This window comes from Hermetia illucens, chromosome 1 (genome assembly GCF_905115235.1).
Source record: "Hermetia illucens chromosome 1, iHerIll2.2.curated.20191125, whole genome shotgun sequence".
Classification (NCBI taxonomy): domain Eukaryota; kingdom Metazoa; phylum Arthropoda; class Insecta; order Diptera; family Stratiomyidae; genus Hermetia; species Hermetia illucens.
Window position 1 is genome coordinate 138,051,987 of NC_051849.1, and position 19,003 is coordinate 138,070,989.

A 19,003-nucleotide genomic window follows, 5' to 3' on the forward strand; every position below is an offset into this window, starting at 1 on the left:
ACCCTATAGAAGCCGTCACGGTGGCGTATGGGTTACAGATTCGACTGGTCGAACGCCGATATAGGCATGTAGTTATACACAAATCATACAATGTACTGGGAGTCAGACAGCTAGCGGCTTTGTATGGCTTTTGCCAGTTGGATATAATTCTGGCCAATGAAGGTTATGTAAACACCTTTCAAAAAGGGGGATCTGCCTCAATCGTAGACCTAACCTTTGTCACTGGCACATGGTATGCTTTGGTGTTTCAGCGATCACCAGGCAATCTTCTTTAAGCTATGGGTGGAGTCACCGGGCAGAAACCATCATGTCCGAAACCGAGAAAGATATCAGACTGGTTTGGATGAGCAGGCCTTCATAGAGGTGTGGCCAGACCAACCTAATAAAACAGGCGCCTCTACGGAAAGAGCAGTCCATGTGGCCCAATGCATCGCCAAAGCATGTGATGTGTCCATGCCTAGCAGGTACTCATTCCCCCGTAGAAGACCAAACTACTGAAGAATATTGGACTGGCCAGCCTTCAATCAGCCCGTCGCGAACAGGAAGAGCAGCTCAGAGAGCGGTAGGCAGAATCGACCAAGGGCGAAAAGAGCGCGTCTATAAGGAAGCCGGCAAAACACTCAAGCTCGCCATCCAATGAAGCAAAAGGGAATGCTTTGAGGGGCTCTGTTCGGAAGCTGACGTAAACCGTGAGGAAGCACTTATAAAATCGTGATGAGGCAATTCAGAGGCCGTTCATCTCGGCAAATCACGTGCCCTTCAATATTGTTAAAAATTATCCAGGGATTATTCGACGAAGACACCACCAGTCACCAATGCCGAACTGCTAGAGATCTGCACTAGAATAGGAGAAAACAAAGTTCCGGGTCTGGATGACATGCCGAATAAGGCCCTTAAGCTTGCCGTAAAATCCAGACCGGACATGTTCACTGAGTTGTTCGCGACAGAAGTTAGTATTATTGGCTAAGGCTGGTAGACCTCCAGGGGAGCCTCCTACACACCTATTTGTCTTTTGGACACTGTGGGAAAAATGGTAGAGGGAGTAATCTACAGTAAATGATTGCCGGTTATTGAGAACCAGTAAAGCCTCTCAAATCGGCAGTATGGATTCCGTAAAGCCAGATCCACCATTGATGCCATCAAAATGGTTACTGGCTTGAAGATACAAACGACAGAAAGCGTAGCACTGACAAATATTGCGTGGTGGTGACCCTGGATGTAACAAATCATTCATTCAGCCAATTGGAACCTAATACGGGAAGATTAGTATTCCCGCCTATCTTGCAGCTATTGTCAACAGCTATTTACAAGAACGGAAGCTTTGATATGACACTTATGACGAACCCCAGGAGTAAGTTGTCTCTGCGGCTGTCGCACAAGGCTCCGTACTGGGCCCACTGCTGTGGAACATCATGTACAACAATATACTTAATCTTCCCCTTCCGGGGGAGCCACGGTGATGGGTTACGCCGAAGATGTAGCGGCGGTTGTAGTCGCAAAGGATCTCGAGGATGCTGAGTTATACTCATGCGAATCGATCAGTGTTGTTAAGAGTTGGTTAGAGGGGTCTGGTCTGCCACTTGCAGAGAAAAAAACAGAAGCGAGTGCCGTAAAAGAGATTATGTCCATATTCAAATTGGAAATCAAATCATCATTTCTAAGCCTGCCATCAAATACTTGGAAGTTATGATAGACGGGAAGTTCAGCTATAAGTAGCATGTGCAGTATGCTTATGACAAAGCATTCAGCCCGGGCAAGGATGATGCCGAACGTGGGAGAGCGACGGCATGCTTCCAGGTTGCTTATAGCTAGGGTAGTGTGTTCGATCCTGCTCTATGCAGCTCCAGTTTCCACACGCTGGCGTGTCCAGGCCATTATCTTTTGAAGATTTCCACCTCTTCAAAAAAAAACAAACCGAAAGCTCGCGCTTTGGGTATAAAGGGTATTGTATTCACCTTATGTGAGAAACTTCTACGCACACATTTCCATCCGTATATACATAGCTACAAACCTAACATATTTCTTCATATTTTTCCAAACTACAAGATATACGTACATATTACAGACAAAGATATTATCCTCACCCTAAACAAACAAACTGCCTATTTCCGAATACTGTACATATGTATGCACGTATATAAATTGATCCTACCCATATTTTCCATTTACTCCGTGCACAAAAGCACGTATATTGAATACGACTTGGTTTAATATACAAATATGTCTATATGAATTAGACACTATCCGCAAACTTCATTAGCACGTATAAACTATATACCTACAAACACACGCCTGCCTGAAGTATTTGATATCCATATACAAATGACTCAAAAAATAAAACAAAATATTTCTTTGCAACCCCATTGATATGAACTCATTTAAAAAATGTGGAAATATACTATTGTTAACTTTATTTGCGCAGGTATCGGAACCGCATGTATTTTGAGGCCTGTGATTTTTTGAGATTTTTTGGTTGGATAGGTTCTGGGAACGAGACCTGTTGCACTTTTTGGTGATCATATTTCCTGACCTGATATCAAATATGGGATCAGTTTCGAAAAGTACTAATTGAGCCCTTTCATTTAATGCCCCGCATCGTCACATTCTGTGAAAAAAAATTTTGCACCTCCCTTTCGCATGTCCCCATACATGCCCCTCTTTAAACTGAACACATAATGGTACCACTTACTTTATGTAAAGGGAGCACACATTCGCATTAAATTTCACGGCAATCGGTCCAGCCGTTTCTGAAAAAATACCCCAGACAGATAGACAGACATGGATTCGATTTTAATAAGGTTTTGTTTCACACAAAACTTTAAAAATGATGGAAAATGAAATATTTTTTGAAATTCTGCAAAATTTTTGCTTTTGACTATTTTCAGCTGCATTGAAGTTCATATTTAAAAGCGTTTTGGTTTCAGATTAAAATTGGAGTCGCTACGCTCCATCTTCAATTTAACTTCAGTGGAAATGCAGTACAGTAAAATCCCCACAATTCTTATCAGTAAGGAACTGACGGTTTGGTATGAAATTTCGGGATTACCAATTATCGGCAGTGCAAAATAAAAAAAATTAACACTGGGGACCGGCAAATGTGTACGAATTTGCCGGGAGTACACTATCGATGTACGAATTATCGGGATTTCATTGTATTAATTTGGCAAATCATGAATTTAGTGACCAAACTGTCAAAGAGCAAGATAGAAACAGGAGAAGATTCTTCAACAGAAAGGCCTTCTCATCTAGAACAGGACGACATATTGTGAAGTTCCTGAAAGTCAGCTTCTTAAGACATGAAGTACCTGGCAAGTGATATTATATATGCTTCTAGCAGGCTTCAAGAAGGAAATAAAGGACAATAGCAATGTAGCATTTAAAGAATTCAATCTGGCTGCCACGTGACTCTTCCCAGGTACTATCCTAGCATATTCGATTATGAATATGTTCTTTATTTTCGATACATTACTTACCTTTTATTCAATGATTGTGGTAATTTGAATAACCCTGAAAATGAGAAAAAATACGATTTACTTTAAAATCTTTCAACATAAACATATATCACGGGAAAAAAACAACAAATTTAGAAATATTTCCTCTTAATGCTTGTGACTTCACGAAACATATAGTATGGGCTAAGCATTGCAGGGGAACATCTAAATATTTTTTATCTCCCAACTATCCTGACAACCCTTAGAATTAAAGATTAATCTCTGCGCATGTGCAAAAATTCCCCTGTTATTTCCAAAATTCCAGAGTACATAAAACCCTATGGAAGCTTTCCTCCCCATTATCAGCGCCGATAAAAGCAAGCCACGAGCATAGGAGAGAGTTAATGCAAGGACATTTTATAACGTCCGCCGACAAGCTTCACCGCCTTATATATGCTTTTCGAAGATTCTCATTGTGATAACGGCAAATTTACGATTCACGCAATATCCACTTAAGCGACCAGTTCTCCACATATTCACATGCATACATATTTATGCTTTGCATGTGAATTGTGTGGAAGGACACGCTCCCATAGCATATACCAATGCGTTATTTTCCTGGATAATAACTAGTGAATTGTATTATTGAATCGTGCCCTACGTAATTACTGTTTGTCAGTTTACGATGGAGTCGCCCATAAATATAGAAGTAATTGATTTGTTTTATTGAAAGAGTAAAGATCGCGCTCTCGATATTTATGTGAGGTACGATGGACAACGAGTTATGCTTAATCAAGAAAGAAAGAAATGTTGTTTATCACCAGTGAGATCCCTAGAGAATTGAATTTCCGCTTGAACTAGAAATGTCATTATTTCCCACCAATTTGCTTGATTAACTACGTACCCTTCTGCTCCACAACTGCAGCGCCCAAAATTAAGACCGCGGACAAGTAGCTGGTTGTGCTTTATCAGTCAATAATCCGACCTGCATATCAAACATTTCAGTATCTGATGAATATCTTACTGGAGAAATACCGTCGCTAAAATGACAGTGACAGATAAATTTAAATCTCTCGTAACCTCCAAGTCTGTTCGCTCTACCTCAAGTGGAACATCGGCTGTGAAGCAAATTCCTCCTTAAAAAACAGAACTCGATCTATAGACCCGAACATTCTAATTATTATTATTCAGTTATTCTGTATTTCACTACCTGACGGCAAATCGCACGTAGGTACCGAGATTTTTGTCAATCGCTCAAACAGTACGATCTTAAGATGTATGGTCGAAATTAGGTATATACCACTTCAGTTTGCCTAGAATTCTGGATAGAATTGCTTACCATGTCGACAATCTATGTCCATTAAGATTCCGCAACAGCTCAGGTAAATTTTCGCAATTCTTCAAACACTCGGCAATAATTTCCCAATTGCGGAAAATTGCATTGCCAAAGGCATGAACCGCGAATCTAAGCAAATCTGACTTGATGCTTAGAAATTAAGATTTGCCCTGGCCGGCAATTCATACGACATGGGTATGTTATGAATTGTATGCAAGGGGCAAACAACACCTTCTAAACATTTTGGTGACGCTGCCATTAAAACCTGGTGCCTTATTATAACTGGTCCTCACACATATTTCTGGCACCTGGAAGTACAAGGTACGGTTGTTTAAGGGGTAAGAAAACGGAACGATAACAATTTCTCTGGGAAGGTGCGACCAAGTCACCTGCCGTGAATTTTGCTCTCTAAACCTCTTCATTATGCCGGCATCCTCTCGTTATTTTAAGCAGCTTCTTTTGCTTCTTCGAATGACCTCGCCATTGTCCGTATAGTTCCTCCCGGCGCCAGCGAGTTTCCTTTTGAGCCTCTAATAAAGTCTCCTCGCCATTGTCCCATCAATATTAATCTTCTTGACCTAGTAATATGGCATTTTTCCATAAGAAAATCTGGGTGAACTTCTCAAGTCTTGCTGAAAATGCAAAAGACTTCGTGGTTCATCCGAGTAGTATACCTGGCATACTACAAGAACTTTTTTGGAGCTCGATTTTCCTTAATTCCCGATTGTCTGATCACTGTAGGTATAGTCCTCACTAATATGCCAAGTGTCTCTCCCGATTAAGGTGGCACCCATGTGTGCCAAATTCACTATAGGCCCCAGATCTCTTCCTACGAAAGTATATGGGATCCCCACAGTTACGAGTATTAAGTCAAGCTCCACGAATGTTTCGAGCCGAACACATCCTCTCACATTCATTGTTCAGCTGTCCCATCCAAGATACTACGCGTCTAAATGCCACGTCCATCCTCACGCATCCAAAGTGCTCAGTATCTGTTCATGTTCAAGAAATACATGTTAGATCCTAGTCCCCGTCAATTAGGGCTGCATGTCCTGTTTGGTCTGAGGGTTAAATACTACCACTGCAACTTTATTATGGCTACTCCAATCCTGCGCTTATAGTAATTAAAGTTGGTTTGTATTAACCTCAATTGTGATTTGGGTTGAAGACTCTCCTGTACACCTGCTGCTGCCTGTGATTTCAAAAAACCGGTGAGATTGAACTTTTGCACTTTATAGTGATATCTTCTGTGCTAACCCTTATATCTGCTTTTTGTCTTTATAAGTTTTTCCAAAGCTATATCTTTGAATTGCTTAAAATCCTACATAAAGTTTCTCTCTTGGATACTCTGATCCAACTAACATTTCCTTCAAATTGGTCAATTCTGAACTCGCTTTCATTTTCCTGAGAATGTTGGGATTTGAACCTTCATAGGACCTCATTTGGAGTTGGTGATCATCTCTGGTCATATGCTCCTCCTAACTCTCCTTTTTTAATGGATCCTTTCTATAAGTTACCTTTTTTTGTCATGTTGCTCACACTGCCTTTTCCCCAATATCTCTTGTTCCGAATTTGATGCCCGTTAACGGCACTCATGCTGCCTTTGCCAGTTTTCGCTCAATGCTTTTACATCATCTTGTCTACCTTTTACCATGGTCCATATATACTGGTGAATAAATATTTCTGCATTCCTTAGTAAACTCGAAAGTTTTTCTACCCAACTGGTCGCAATTTCAATCATGAGGGTTAATGCCTTATGGAGGGCATTTACAAAAAAATAAAACCACTTGTGAACTGATCTGTCAATAGAACTAGTCCCAATTTTACTTAAGGGTCGAAAATAGTGTTTTTTAAGCAAGTTCAAATCTACGTGCCACGATGACATCACTCCTGTCTTAGTAACAGATGAAGTCTACTTATTAAGAAAATTTACCGTACATACTGACACACGGTTATATTCCAACTGTCTGGTGTGGCCCCAAACCGAAGAAGTTCTGCCGAATGCTTAGTTGCTGTAGGACCGTGATGGGTCAGACCTCAGGACTTTCACAAACGCCGTTTCACTGATACACATCCATATATAATCTGATGCCCGAGGTTGAACTTTATTGACAGCAGAAAACTGCTAGTTCATATCTACGGACTTGCTTGCCTAAGTGCAGAGTGCATACGGTATTGAGTACAACTTGAAAGTAAAACTAATTAGCTTTTTTACACATTTTACACATTAACTTATTATATATCTATAAAATAATTCAATACAATTTGCATTAGCTGCAATAAACCGCTCGTACCGGGTCCAGAAACGCCCGAATCAAATGCTCCTTATTCATATTGAGCGGTATTAATTGCAGCCTTCAGAGAAGAAATAGTGTTATGAGGATGCTTATTGGTTTCGCGCCCAACTACGACTCATACGTAGTAATTCAGGGGATTAAGGTCTGGGAGACTAGAAGGCCATAAGTTCGGTGTTATGTGGTCACGGAAATTTTCGGCCTTCTCATCTCGTGTCGCTCTCGCTTTGTGTGAAGGAGCAACGCGCGTACACTATCAATCCAGCGTTTCACTACTGTCTCTAGAATCTGAATATGCAGCAGAATTCATTCAAAGTCCTTGAGTACAGAAGTGTGGTGGTGTGACATGGCCTTTGCAGCTCACGACTCCTAAAACCATAACAGTTTCTGGAAACTTTGTGTGCATGACAATAGGAACTAATGTAGGATTGTAGCATAGCCATCTGTCAGTTCTGCGACAGGTTTTTGGTGTTGGTAAATTTTTTTTTGTCAGAAAAAGGCAAAACATTTTAAACGCTCCAAGATCTTTAATTTTGTTTAGAATGCGTTTTGATCGGATAACTCATTATTCTCGTGTTTGCTCCGACATAAACTGTCTTCTGCGCATAACGTAGGATTTATACCGGAGATCTTCGTGATCGACTCGACGGAGAAGACTGGTTGCTTTTGAAGGGTCCTCGTCAACAATCGCTTGCACTTGTTGAATAAATTCTGCAGATCGAACAGTGTCAGAGCGTTCCTCGTGTTTTTTTTTCGCGTTTTGCAACGGATTCTGCATCGCTATCTGATGCTTCTAAGTCACCGCGAACGTTATGAATTAACGAATAGGCGCACTTAAGAAAATTAAAAATTTCTAAATCGGTGTCATTTGCATATATAGCGGCGACAATTGCATGTCCCCTCATTTCTTAAATTGAGTTGTAGTCTTCCATGTCTTGTTTGAAAAACAGCAAAAGGAAAAATAATGGTTTCGGGAAGTTAAAGCCACATATATGTATGTTCTCAAATACCGTGCGCACTCTGTATTATTGGAGATTGACAACAACTTCACTCATAGCCCTCCTTAATCTACCTCTCATTACCTTTTAAGTGAAACAGGCATTTTCGGAAAACTTTACTTTGAAACTGAGTTCGAACACTGATTGCCTAAGCATTACTGAAGCGGCAGTTATTCACGTACGTTTCCGCCTTCCTAATTTAACAGCTTTGAGCTTTGCTCTTGCAATAACTGCCCCCTACCATCTTGGGTAACTCAGGCAAACATTTTAGTTGTAGAAGGACTTTCCCTTCATTCCACCATTACAAAAGGACCGAAACGCCTCAGCAGCTCGCAAAACCCAAACCTTATGATATTTGTATGAAATACGAGCTAAGTAATGTCTTTACCAAGTTTGGATCGCCATTAGGGTTAGAGGTTATTTACATTTAGTCAATAATTCAGACAAATAACGCTCCTCAAAATCGATAGAAGTATGGCCCCGGATCGTCTGCATGGGTCATTCCTCCATAATCGAACAATAACTTACATCTCCCCACAAAAAATAAACAGAAGCAAGAAACAATGTTTCCAACTATACAACCCACTGAACTCTTTTCACCCTTCCAATTTGACACGCAGTGTTTCCCTTCACCTGCACAACTTCCGAAAGCCAGAACAAAAGCGTGAAAATTACATTAGACCTAAATAGAGTGGCTCCCCCAAGATTCCCCCTTCACCCAAAATAGCGAAAGGATTTCAAAGGGTGCATAGATTTTCAGATTAATTCAATGTCTACTATATATATCTTGTTATGTACGCCAGAGGGCTTCCAAATGCTAGAATTGTAAGGACATATATTCTAATTGTCCAAATATTCGAAGGAGTGTAATCTCGACTACTTTTTCTAAGGTAATCGCAAAACCCCCATTGGTAACTCTTAGGAAACGGTAGACTGAAGAAAACCAAAACTTTAACGGACGGCTTTGAAAATGGGTTTCAGAATCCTTCTCACTTCCTCATCTTCGCTCGAAAAACACATCTGAAAGGGATTCAGGAAATATTTCTACATACATAATACAAATATTGTTATGAATGCCTCTTCCATGTTGCCAAGTGAGAGGAATAGGATCCGCGTACTTCTCTACAGTAAACCAACATATGGCTGTGTCCTTTGAATTTCTCCGCAATAATGAAGAATTCTACCAATTTTCCTCGTCTTCTTACCTCTCTCGCAGGAAGCTAAAAAGTGAGGAAGCGTAGTAAAAGGCTACATAGTGATAAGTACAACGGCAGGGAGCAATTCTCATTTCCATTTTATGTTGTTTATGTTTTTGGAATTTTTGTGTTGGTCCCAGATGGGACCGTTGACAGGGTAATGGATTTTGGGGATTTTATAGCGCTGCCATTCAATGAAACGATGATAAGTAAGTAAGTACCATTTGGGGATAAAGTAGAAGAACGCGTGATCCGCTACAGCCAGCAAAAGTTGAAAGGAAATAGGAAGCAGCGGGTCAGGAACATTGTTTATGATTGTAAATGGAATAATTCGACCTAATAATGCTAATAAAATATTTACAAAGAAACTTGGCAATTACTTATTTATTAGAACAATGGACTGGTTACAAAAACAAGAATCTTATTTGATAGAAAAAAGCAGATAATCACACACACATTCATAAAATACGAGAATAGAAACACATATAATCCAAACTTGGTAAAGATATCTGTGGTATCTATATTCTCTAGAAGTAATGTTAAGTTTGATACCAGTAACGATAGGACTGCTCATCAAACTACGAGTACATAGTGTGAAGTAGATATCTGCTATGATGAGAGTTCTGCGTTGGATAAGAAAGGGAATCTTTGAAATTCAAGGAAGTTTCTACCGAAGGAGCTGAATAATCACTAGGTACAGTTGGATGGAATCAAAGAGAAAACAAGGAGTAAAATAAAAGACCATGTAATACACGCCGGTCTACGTCAATGTTGTAGTTATCGAAGCGGAACGTGGCATCCACCTGGCCTAGGACTTTAAAAGACAGGGCATGTCACAGTAAAAGCAATTGGAAAGGTGTTAAATGGATGCACACCGGATGACATTTACCGGCATTATAATCGTGAGTAATTTACCTGTGTTTTATTTTTCATAGACAGTGGTTTGCCGGCCACTTACTTGCTTCTTCAGTGCATGACAACTGACTATCTTGTGAACTGTAGTTTGGAGGATATTTTAATTGGGAAAAACTGACACAAAATAAGGCAACAAACAGCCAGGAGAGAACTGACAATAAAGGAGGAGAAGGAGAACATCATAATCATTATAGGCAAGTAACAAACGGGACGTAAAGGAAGAACTACATGACCGCCAATGTTATTAACTGGAAAACATCGTTGCGTCTTATAATCTTACTATAATGAATAATGAAAGGACTTAAGGGGTTATATCTGTTTAAACCCTCTCCAAAAAAAAGGTTTGTTAAAGATTTTTTACGAGCATATTTTTAAATTATCGACCACAAATAATATACCGTTCGATCAAGCAACTCTTCAGGAGTAAGAAACAAGTCGGGAAACCGGAAGCTGGACGATTCAGGCATGAACGGTTTTGTGTATTTCTTATATAAAGACATTTGAATGTGCATTTGCCCCTTTAGGATGAACTTGAGGTGGGTTTTGCAGCCAATTACTAAAAATTATAGTAATACACTATTATTAACTTTATTTGAAGGGATATCGGTATGTAAGGTATTTCGGATGTCAAAACTAAGGCCAACTTCAGAAAGTACTAACCGAGACCTCTCATTTGATACCCCACGTAACTATATTTGGTGAAAAAAAATTACACACCTCTTTTGCATGTATGGGGACTGCCTACCTATGATCTAAAAGAAGTAGTTGGCCAAAAAAGGCGATTTCGACACCCATCGGATTTGATCAAGAGGTACTCCAGCAGCAGCAAATAGAACCATTCAGGAGAAGTTCATCAATTTTATGATCGCCTCCAATACCAAAGCCGGCAAAAGAGAAAGTCCATGGGAGCTCAGTAATTGAAAAAGGCGAAGTAGTCAATAAAAAGAGTAATCTGGCCAAGATTCACCGAGAACAGACCCCTGACCGAGAAGAACTACCTTTTATGCAGCTTGGGACTAAAATAGTTGACCTGCCCGAATTCATCAAGGGCAAGCACAACGTGCACCAAGCCATTAAGAACATGGTGAGAGCCATCGGGGTGCTTTACAATAGGTCCCAGGAAGAAGTAAGAAAGCCTAAGGAAAAGCCGGACATCCCAGCCCCAACAGTGTCACAGTTGACCCAAGTGACACCAAACCACAAGGTCATCGATCTTCGATCAAGTAAGCGAGTGCGAGACAAAGAGGGGGAAGCTTTGGGGAATCAACAGGCTCCAAAGAGGAAAAAATGAGTCTTGACCAGTCCAACAAACGACACTAAAGTTCAGAAGGCCCTAAAGTTCCCAAAGTAGGAACGTCGGCTAGCGAAGCGAAACCGAAAGAAAATAAGAGCAGTGGTTAGACTAAGGTCGTGAACAGGAAAAGAAACAAGAAACCAAAGGTACGAATTCGCCCGGAGGCAATTGTAATCTCCAGCAGAGGACATCTAACGTATGCAGAGATACTGAATAAGGTGAAATCTAACCCCGACCTAAAAGACCTAGGCGGAAATGTCAGCAAAATCCGAAGAACCCAGAAAAGGGATCTCATGTTCGAGCTGAAAAAATCCAGCGTGGGGAAAACTGACTTCGTAACCAAGTTTTAAACTCACGTTCCTAACAACATGAGATCTATATCCAGTGCAAAGATCTCGATGAAGTAACATCCAGAGAAGAGATCCGCACTACCTTGAAACAACAATTCAAGTTGGAGGAATTCAACGAAGGATCTATTGTGAGCCTAAGAAAAGCTTATGGTGGTACTCAAATGGCCACAACGCGACTCCTAGTGGAGTCAACACAGAAGTTGTCGGCCGTGGGAAAGGTTCGGATTGGATGGGTTGTTTGCCTGCTAAGGGAGCAGATCTCTTTAAAGAGGTGCTTCAAATGCCTATTGTTTGGACACTTCGCGAAGGCATGCACTAGGGACATCGAACGGTCCGATCCATGTCGTGGGGAGAAAGAACATATTGCCAAGTAGTGCAATACAGACCCGAAATGCATTTTGTGCGAAGGAAAGGAGGGACGGGATAACATATTGCCGGTTGCGGTCGCAAAGCAGCTCAAAGATGCTGAGTCAGATCAGTGCTGTTAAGGGTTGGCTAGAGAGTTCTAGTCTGACACTTGCGGAGGAAAAAACGGAAGCAGTCCTCATCACCAAACGCCGTAAAAGAAATTTTGCCCGTATTCAAATTGGGAATCATATCATCACTTCTAAGCCTGTCATCAAATACTTGGGAGTGATGAGAGGCGAGAAGCTTAGCTATAAGCAACACGTGCAGTATGTTTATGACAAAGCATCCACTGCAAGTGTGGTCCTAGCAAGGATGATGCCGAACGTGGGAGGGCCATGGCATGCTTCCAGGTTGCTTATAGTTAGCGTAGTGTGTTCGATCCTGCTCTATGCAGCTCCAGTTTGGGGAAAGGCATTGCAGGTTGCATTTAACGCTAACAAACTGAGTTCAGTCTACAGAAGAACAGTCCTAAAGGTGTGCTCGGCATTCAGGACTGTCTCAGATGATGCAGCATTCGTCGTCTCTGGAATGATGCCCATTGACATCTTGGCAGATGAGATGACGAATATATATAATGCGAAGCCTATCTCTCCTTTATCGCAGACGAAGGACGCCGAAAGGGAGAAATCTCTAAACAGATGGCAAGAGCGTTGAGAACGCTCGGGAAAAGGTCGAAGGACACACAGGCTCATCCCTGCCATCAAGGAGTGGTTGGAGTGGCACGGTGAGATTAATTATAATCTTACTCAGTTTCTCACGGGGCATGGAGGATATCGCAAGTACCTGTTCAGGTTTAAACTAGATACCTCACCCGATTGTCCAAACTACGATGGTGTCCCAGAGGACCCAGAACATGTATTCTTCCACTGTCCAAGATTTGTGGAGGAAAGAAAGAACCTATAGGAGACTCTAGGAGAGGTGCTCGTACCAGAGAATGGTGCGAGGAATGTTAGCATGTCAGGAAGACTGGGATGCGATCAACTCCATTTTCGTATCTATCCAGAGCAAACTGCGTAAGGCAGAGGAGACTAGAAAAGCGCGGTTACGTACGCCGCGTAGAGACGAAAGGGGACCAAGCTAAAATGATCTGACTCTGCCCCGTGATGTAATACCGTACGGTGGTTCCAGGGGGCTTGTGAGGATTCGGGGGTGGTTTTAGTGGGTAAGAATCCCACACGCTGGCGTGTCCAGGCCGGTTTCCTTTGAAGATTTCCACCTCCTCAAGAAAACAAAAGACAGACGAACAGACAGTAAACCGATTTTAATCAGATTTTGTCTTAAAAACCTTAAAAAACGTATTATTGACATTTTTTCACAAACCGACGTGTGTAGAAACAAAACAAGATTTTTTGGAAGTCCTCCGCGGCGATCAGTAGAACTCTCTTGGATCATCATCTAGAAGCATAATACATATTTAAAGTTTTGAGTCAAACACGTCTCCATAGCATACCGATACGGACTGTTCCTCCAAACACAAGAGAAATCATCTTGGCCATCAATGAATCTGAAACGGAGTAAAGTCGCTGGACTTGACGGTCCCCTTGCAGAGTTATCTATCGCTGCTCCTACGGTTCCTGCAGAGCTGCTTGTTCTATTAACACGGAAATTATGGGTATCCCATGTGTCCGGATGGCCTAGGTGATTAAAGCACTCTTATAGCAGAAGGTCAGGGTTCAAACCTTACTGAGCGCAGAGGGATTTGTTTTCCTGACTGGATGTCGGATACCAGTCGACTCAAATCAGGGTAATAATCTCGGCCGAGCGCAATGCTGACTACATTGCCTCTTACATTGTACTGCAGTGTACCGTTGCGGTCTTGAATGAAGCGCTCTAACACACTTCAAGGCCCTGATACAATATGAATTGTTGCGCCAACGATTATTATTATAATAGGTAACCGAGATTTTTCCCAGAGAGCTTCTTCCACTCTCTGGGAAAGATCTCGGTGACGATCATTAAAATTGCGAAATATAATATAAATAATTGTAGAAGTATTTGCGTGTTTTCTGCCACCGCAAAGATAATATCTACAATAATCCTGGAGCACATCGGGGAACATCTCAAAGGCTCGATCGACACAGAGCACGTTGGTTTCCGCTCTGAATGGAGCTTAGATCTTCGTTTCAACAGCTCTTCATCAATTTTCAGAAGGCTTTCGACAGCGCGAACAGGCAGTGTATTCGAAGTGCTCTACATAGGAGGGGCAATCTGGAGAAAGGAATAGTTATTATCAAAGACATTGGACAAAGTCCAAAGCGGAGTCCACCAGGGTTCATCCTGCTACCGATATTATTTCCTCCTGATATCGGTGACGTTCTTTATGTTGCCTTGTTCAGAGGGCTTGCAGGATTTTTAATAGACCATGAAATCTTTTCTCAAACACCCCGACACACTGACGTCATCTGTTTGCTCTCTCACCAAATGTTGGCCAAATGAATCTGGATTTGGAAGAAGAGGCAAGCAGATTTGGACTGAGGATCCGCTTTCGCTGTCCGGCCTAAAATTTAAAAATGCAGTTATCTCACCATCAAGACCAAGCTGAGATTGCTCTGTGTATTATTATATGGGAATAGCACATGAGAAGTGACCACCACTATTACTAAAAAGCACCAAGCCTTCGTGTACATTTGTCTCCGACGTGCCATAATTTCGAACGAAGAACTTCATCAGCGCACAGACCAGGTACCAGCGGAGGTGTCGATCACAAGACGAAAGTGGTAGTGGATAAGTCACACATTAATGACGAGCGACCAATCCTTTTCTGGCGACGCCATGCAGTACAGTTCACTTCCTAATATGGCCGACGAGTGGGTCGCCTCAGGAGAACAAAGTGCAGAACAGTGGAGGAGGGGTCCAAGCGTCTCGGGAAGTCTATGGAGGAGTTAAAGCGCATCATTAAGGGGTGAAGAACAAAGCAAAGTCTTTCTAAGATTTCCATCCTCATCCATTAAAAAATATCTTAAAAGCTACATTTGTTAAGAGTCTTAATTTCACATCCTATGCTTCGCCAGCTAATCTTTAACATGCCTCTAAAGTATGCCGCCAATGCCATTTTCATTGATAAGCCGAGAATCTTGACTTTGTCCTGTAATGGAAAGCTATGACGCAGGTCATGATATTGAAACAAGTCGAAAAGGATATTTGGATGCAGGACTACTCCATTTGTATGCAGCTCGCAGTGTATAATCACTTAATATCTCAGACTATTCTTTTTGGTGTGATGTTGAGAATCTTTGCCTTAGGTTATAGTAAATATACACAAAAGTGGCAATTTTGATCTACGATAGCGTAATCAATAGTAGTAGATTTTCCACCGAACTGCGCAGTATCATGTTACCTACAGTGGTCTATTGCTAAATTTTATGATTCTAGGATTATTTTTGGGAGGTTTTCAGCCAATTTATAAAAAACTTAGCAACAGACATCCGTATAAAGAAAAATTTGAAATTTCAAATTTGAATCTTGTGGCTTCGGCTACAAAAGCGAAATTTATCGTTGTAGCTGCCCTGCTCTGCTTTGCCGCGCTACATGGCTGGCGGAATTCGGTTTCGGAAGAAGAAGAGGAAATTGCGTGTCGCGCCGGAGCGTCTTTTTATTAAAATAGCGTGGAGTGGAAGTATCGAATTTCCACTGCATGCTTTTGCCGCTGCTGCCACTTTTGGTCCGACATAACCTAAAATGCCGGTTGGTCGAAGAGTGTGAGTCGTTCGACACGGAAAAAATCGGAAATTCTGAAGTCTCCTCATATTTCGGAATGAGCTAGGGATTTTCGCTTAACCAAACCTGTCCAGGCCCGGCCCGACTGGAAACGTCTTGCACAGCTGTTTGCTTCTAAGCGAACCACAATGCTGTCCGACAAGCAGACAATTTAGGACATTATGCTAGGAGAAATTTTCTGCAATTTGCAGAGACTCGCAATGTCCGACTTACCAGGTTTTAATTTTCTGTTCTTTTCACTCACTTCAACTTCCTATATACATTCAGGTCGTTTTTGAGTTTGTCGCACTTATTTTGATGGAATTTAAATAGACAAAAAGGAAAGAATGTTTCGATTTTGGTTGTGGTTTCGGAACGACCTACAATATCATTGTGTTGCTAATCATCTACGGAGTGCGAAACTAAGTGCCTAAAATAGAAGCTTGAGGTAAAAGGCATCCAAGGTCAATAAACCATAATAAAGGCATGATTACATAAATAAAGTAAAAATATCGAAAAGGAAAACAAGTCGGGAAACTGGAGGCTTGACGCTTCAGGTATAAAAGGTTTTGTGTTTCCCTATGTGAGGAGCATAACGCAGTTCTCCATTGACTGATAGCATTGACTCGAGTTATTCAAATCGCTCAGTTCTGTCAACGGCAGTAACCTGAAATGAGCGATTTAAATATCTCGGGCCAACGCTCTCAGCCAATGAAGAATTACATTATGAAATTGGTGCAGGCATTAACGCAACCTGGATGAAGTGGCATTAAACAACTAGTGTTCATTGTGATCGACGTATCAACGAACGTCTCAAATTTAAAATTTACCGCAATGTCCGTCCTGTTGCTCTCTGTAATTCTGAGTGTTGGCCGGCTAGTAAAGGCAATGAACGGCGTCTTGCGGTAATGGAGACGAAGATGTTGCATTGGACTAGTGACGTGACACGTTTTGATCACATCCGAAATGAGATCGTAGAAAAATTCCGGTTGAAACGTTTTCGATGGTATGGTCACGTAATTCGCGCTTACGAGAATTCATTTGCCAATATTGGTCTAAACATCGAAGTCAATGGTTAGCGACCAAAGGGCCGGCCAAAACAACGGTGGCTTGATACGCTGGATGGGGATTTAGAAGCCTCACAACTGCATCCAGATGAGGCATTTGATACAATAAAATGGCGAAACCGATCACGACGAGCCGACCCCGCTTGTGAATGGGACAAAGGCGGAAAAAAACGAAGAAGATGTCAGGAGCGACGAGTGCATCACAGCTACATGTCATATAGTTGAAAATTTCATTTCCCTCTATTTTTTAGAGAGCAACTTAAATAAATCATTTGATTGAAAGTACACGGCCATGAGGGAATTCGGTATCCCAACGAAATTAATAAGACTGACTAGGCTGACACTGACCAATGTGCGAGGCCAGATAAAAGCAGCAGGATCACTCTCAAGACCATTCGACATCAACAACGGTCTACGACAAGGGGATGCCCTATCATGCGTCCTCTTTAACCTGGCCCTCGAGAAAGTGATCCGTGATGCTGAGGTAAATGCAAGAGGTGCGATCCTCTTAAAGTCCACCCAACTACTGGCCTATGCTGACGATATCGACATCATGGGAAGAACCACCCGAGACGTACAAATTGCCTTCATCCAGATCGAGCAGGCGGCGCGAGATCTTGGGCTGCACATCAATGAAGGCAAGACAAAATATATAGTGGCAACGTCAGCACCGAAGACGAATCAACCAACAATATCAAACCGCACTGGTCAAACGGAAAGAATAAGGATAGGAGAATACAACTTTGAGACCGTTGATAATTTCTCCTATCTAAGGTCAAAAATCACAACCGATAACAGCTACGATGATGAAATCTGCGCACGGTTGTTGTCAGCCAACAGATCCTATTTCAGCTTACAAAGACTGTTCCGCTCGAAACGTCTCACCATAGGGCCAAAGCTCTTACAGTACAAGACTGTGATCTTGCCAGTCCTCATGAATTCCTCGGAAACTTGGGTTCTTAGCAAGAAAAATTGCGAACTCTTGGCCGCGTTCGAGAGAAGAATCCTCTGAAGAATTTTTGGCCCCCTACATGAGGATGGACGATTCCGTAGCCAACACAATGACGAAATCTATCAGCGATACCATGACCGTCCGGTTGTGGATAAAATCCGGCTGAATAGGTTACAGTGGGTGGGTCACTTAATCCGTATGGATAAGGATGATCCCACCCGGAAAGTCTATAAGGGCAATATCTATGGTAGAAAAAGAAGACGAGGCAGACCCTGCCTAAGGTGGAGCGATGGCGTAGGTCAGGACGCCAGACTGTTTTTAGGGATATCGAATTGGTGGACCTCGGCGCAAAACCGGGATGTCTGGAGTTCCTTATTAAGGCAGGCCTAGACCGGATACCGGTTGTTGCGCCGTTGATGATGATGATGATTTGATTGAAAGACCTGTATTGTATAATAGTCAGCCTCATACAAATACTCTAAGTTTAATATTATTAGTAAATGCGAAGAATTTAATCTAGAACAGATCCAAAAAAGGCTGGGGAGAAGTAGATTCTTCATGAATGGAATTTGAATATTTTACTCGAATGTCGGATCGGATCGGATTTTTCAGTTGGGTAGTTTCCGAAAATGAGTCCTGCCTCACTTTAAGTGTGTACATTTTGACTCCTTACTTGCTCACTTTATAATTCACGTCAGAACTAATATCAGTTTCAGAGTGTACTTGCATTTGATACCCCACACAACTATAGCCGGTGAAGAAATTTTTTAAAGCCCCCTTTGCTGTATGGGGAGCCCCTTTAAACTCCACCTAAATTTATGTCACTCACTGTATGCGTGGGATTTCGTGGGATCCCATCTGTCCACCAAATTTCGTTCGGACCGGTTTAACCGTTTTAGGGAAAAGTGCGTGTGACAGACAGACGATTTTAATAAGGTTTTGTTTTACATAAAACCTTTAAAAAAATCATCGTTTAAGATGTCTAGTATATTCTACTAGTTCTCAGCGCTAATATATAAGAATTTGTGAGTTTTAGCTCAAAAGAGTTTTTAATTAAAAATGTTTA

General features: G+C 41.6%; 1 protein-coding gene across 1 annotated transcript in view; it reads right to left on the reverse strand.

Moving 5' to 3' along the window:
* The window catches only part of LOC119648586 (tRNA-dihydrouridine(16/17) synthase [NAD(P)(+)]-like), a 298,564-nt gene that overhangs the window by 242,326 nt on the left and 37,235 nt on the right, over nucleotides 1-19,003 (reverse strand). The window contains exon 2 of the mRNA XM_038050358.1: nucleotides 3,474-3,507. The gene's annotated coding sequence lies outside the window, so the exon portion shown is untranslated. The remainder of the gene's footprint in view (nucleotides 1-3,473; nucleotides 3,508-19,003) is intronic.